Source organism: Orycteropus afer, unplaced genomic scaffold, assembly GCF_000298275.1.
Source record: "Orycteropus afer afer isolate SDZICR_OR568_19922 unplaced genomic scaffold, OryAfe1.0 scaffold00820, whole genome shotgun sequence".
NCBI lineage: Eukaryota > Metazoa > Chordata > Mammalia > Tubulidentata > Orycteropodidae > Orycteropus > Orycteropus afer.
This window is the reverse complement of record NW_006922407.1, coordinates 660437-664586: the sequence shown is the minus strand read 5'-3', so window position 1 is coordinate 664586 and position 4150 is coordinate 660437. Positions and strand designations below refer to the sequence as shown.

Sequence of the window (4150 nt, the reverse complement as noted above, 5' to 3'; positions counted from 1 at the left end):
CAACCATGGGAGATCAGAAGGGCAGCATTTGCACAGGGAGATAGCTCAGAAGGCAAGAATGCATAGGAAAGAAGGATACAGGGAAAAGGTGACCACAAAGAGGAACTAGGAAGAGAGCTGTTACATTATGGGGATTGCAGTTAATATCATGAAACAAAATGTGTATGACCTGTTGAATGGAAAATTAATTTGTTGTGTAAATTTCTCCCAAATCACAATAATAATAATAATAATTAATAAAACTTATAGATCCATTTACCTTTTGGCTCCCATGTCCCTATTTCTGGAAAATCTATCCTGCAGCCTATCTTACCTTCATCCATATGAAGCAATATATGAACAGGATTATTTATTGGGGTTTTGTTTGTAATAATGAACCTGGAAATACCCAAGTGTCTATTTATGGTCCAGTAGTCTAGTACTATACAGTAATATACTCACTGGAATATCATCCAGAGCAGAGGAAAGGCAATAGCCAAACAAACCAAACTCACTGCCATTGAGTCGATTCCTATTCAGGTGACCCCCTTTGGGTTTCTGAGGCAGTAAATCTTCATGGAAGTAAATTGCCTAGTCTTCCTTCCAGAGTGGCTGATGGGTTTGAACCGCCAGCCTTTTGGTTAGCAGTCAAATGCTTTAGGCACTACACCACCAGAGCTCCTTACAGGTGATAGAGGAGCACAAAAATGCACAGCAGTAAAACTGGTAAATTGGAGAAGCAAAACCATACTCCATGGACCATCCACATCACTAGCAGCAGCACCACTAGGAGCAGCAATAGCAGCAGCAGCCACTACCTTGCCAGTACCTGCAAAAAGCAATAGGGCGGCTGCCAAAATGAAGGCTTGTCTATTGAGCTGAACAATTTTAGGAAAGTAGAAGACCTTCATCCAATGTAGCCATCTCTTTGTGGGCAATCTTCCCCTGGCACCACTGAGGAGGAAAAGAGAAAACTATCTGAAAAATATGGGAAGATAGTAGAGGTCTTCATTCATAAGGATAGGGCTTTGGCTTTATCTGCTTTGAAACAGGAAGTCTATCAAAGATTGGCAAAGTGGGACTGGACGACATGGACTCCATGGAAAGCAGCTGTGTGTGTGCTTTGCCTGTCATAGTGCAACCCTTAAAGGCTGAAACCTTCCTCAGTACAATGAACTGCTGGATGAGGCCTTGTTTCCGTATTTGGCCAAGTAGAGAGGGCAGTAATCTTGGGCATGATCGAGGAAGACCCTTGGGAAAAGACATTGTTGAATTCTCAGGGAAGCAAGCTAGTCAGAAGGCTCTGGACAAAGGTAGTAAAGAGTCTTTCCTGCTAACCACATTTTCTTGGCCTGTGAGTCTGGAGTCCATGCTCCAGTTAGATGATAAAGAGGGAATTCCAGAGAAGCTGGTTATTTTAACAAAACAAAAACCCAGGAATTTCACAAGAAGTAGGAGCAGCCACCCAGATTTACACAGCCTGGCTCCATTGAGTATGAGTATTCTATATGCTGAAAGGCATTCACTGAAATGGAGAAGCAGCAGCAAGACAAGTGGACCACACCATAAAGGAAGCTTGAGAGAAGCGGGAGATGGAGATGGAAGCTGCTTGTCATGAGCACCAGGTCATACTAATAAGGCAGGATTTGATGAGGTGCCAAGAAGAACCTTGGTGAATGGAAGAAGACTGGCACAAGTAAGAGGTGCAAAAACAAAAGCTCAGGCAGGAAGAGCAGCATAGGTGCCATGAGGAAGAGATATGATGACCACAGAAAAAAATGATGCAGCAACAGCAGGAAGGATTCAAGGAATTCTTAGGGAAGCAAGCTACCTGATGTGAAAGAGCAGGAGATAAGGATGGGTCAGATAGCTATGAGAGGTGCTATGTGCATAAACAACATAAGTGCCGTACCCCCTGCTCCTGTGCCAGCTGGTATCCCAGCTCCTCCAGGATCTGCCATTATGATGGCAGATGGAACATTAAGACTGACCCCACCAATGACTGAACATTTTGGTTAAGCTTCTCAATTGGAAGGAATTGGAGCAATTCGTGAAACCACTCCTGTATTCAGTCATGCAGCTCCTGGAGCTGAATTTGCTCCAAACATTGCCGATACTAAATTTGCTGTCTAGTTTTCCCCAAAACCTGTAAAGACCCTGTGATAGTTGGAGTTGTGTGTCAACTTGGCTGGACCACAATTCTCTGTGGCTTAAGCAGTTGTCCTGTGGGTTATTCCCATGATGGGATTGGATGTATATGTTTGGAATAGGCAATCCATTGTAAGGGAATTTCCCTAGGGATGTGGCCTGCTTCCAATATATTCATGGACATCCTGGGAAAAAGAGATACTCTTCTGTGGATCCGGATCCTGTTGTGCTGCCCACACCTGTCTGTGAGTGAACAATCCACCATTCAGCCTGGTGATTTGCATTTGTCATTCGTTGGAGTCAACAGCTGGTATACTGCCTGCCAACCTTGAGCTCGTCAGCCCCTGCACCTGCGTGAGTCAGGAAAAGCCTCCAGCTTGACGTTTGATCCAAGAACTTGGGACTCACCAGCTTCTATAGGTGTGTGAGCCATTTTCCTAAGATAAATTTCACTCTCTCTCTAAGTTTACTGATTTTGCTTCTCTAGAGAACCCAGCCTAACACAGACCCTTTTTGGACTAGCCAGAACTGTACCCTGGAAGAGTGTTAGAGATTCCTCCCAATAGTTGGGTCTTTCTTGCCTGTACTCCTTTAGGGAGTATGCTGAAGTTAGAGGTCAAGGGAATCGTGGTATTTAACAAACCAGTTCTGTGTGGTATATTTAACAAATCAATTCTATATGGTGCATTACTGAAGTCTCAAATATAGTGGATGTTGAGGGCTTGAGGGAATCGTGCCAAAAATGATCCAGTTAGAACCCCATTAGTCTGGATCATTCTGTTCTTTGTCCATCCTATTTTATTTTCTCATACTTACGACCCCAACCCCAGAGACACTGCCACATATACCACAGAAACCAAACATCCCCCAGTGAGCTTAGCACCATTGTTCCATTCACCCCTGTGGTAGTTAGTTAGGGTTGTGTGTAAACTTGACTGGGCCTGGTTCTGAGTGGCTGGGTAGCTGGATGTAGTTATTCCCCATGGTGAGATTGGTAATTAACTCCATGGTGGAATCTACTGGAGCAGATGAATAGCTGCTTTAGGGATGTGAGCTGCTTCCAGTATATAAGAAGCAACTTTGAGGAAGGTCCCCAGCTTTTTGTCATGCTTGAACCCTGCATGTAGCCAAATCTTCATTCAGCAGCCTGCCATGCTCTGCTGATCTTGAGGCTTTTCATGGACTTGTTTCAATGGCCTGCCCTGTGGTTTGATAATATCAGGACTGTGCCTTTTCACTTGTTGACCTTGGATTTGTCAGCCTTAGCAGCCAGTAGCTGCCTAAATGGAGAGACGCCTCTAGCTTCACTTGGCCAGGAGCAACAGGCAGAGCTGAAGCCCAAGGTCAAGGGTCTTTCACCCAGCACCTAGAGCCTGGCACTTCGAACTTGGACTTCTAGCCTCCAAAACTGTAAGAGAGTAAACTCCTGTTTGTTAAAGCCATCCCATTTGTGGTATATTTTCTGTTAGAGTGGTACTAGGTAACCACAACAACTCCCAAGTCAGAATTCAAGCAAATGGCTACAAAGGTCACATATAGTTCTGTTGTATCTCGTATATTACTCCTTCATTTCCTAAAGAAGTCATTTTCTCATAGAGATTTTCATTTTAGTATATGCTGTAGTGGTTATAGCATTTGTCTGCTAACCAAAAGTATGGTGGTTTGAACTAACCATGTTGAGAGCCAGAATGTTTCTCAGTCTGAAAAGACTTAGAGGAACATAGACTCCAAGGCATTGATGCATTGCATCTGTACAATATAAGACTCCAAAAGCATTGATACACAGCATCTGTATATAAATCTACATTGATGCACAGTGTCTGCATGTTGAGTCCATAGTACATTGATGCACATAGCATCTGCATGTTGAGTCTTGTTGGGGAAGAATGTGGCTCCCTTCAAGTTGACAAATGAGTTTGTCCTTAGGTTGAGCTAAACATTCAGATCTCCATGGTTCTCATACCCGGAAGAAACAGTGATTATATTTAATCAGCATGATTTAGCAAGATTTGACATAAATTTA

The 4150-nt window shown here is 43.5% G+C and overlaps 1 pseudogene; it reads left to right on the top strand.

The window, feature by feature from the left end:
* The first annotated feature begins 686 nt into the window (after positions 1-686).
* Positions 687-2112, top strand: LOC103211911 (annotated as a pseudogene).
* Positions 2113-4150: the final 2038 nt, after the last annotated feature.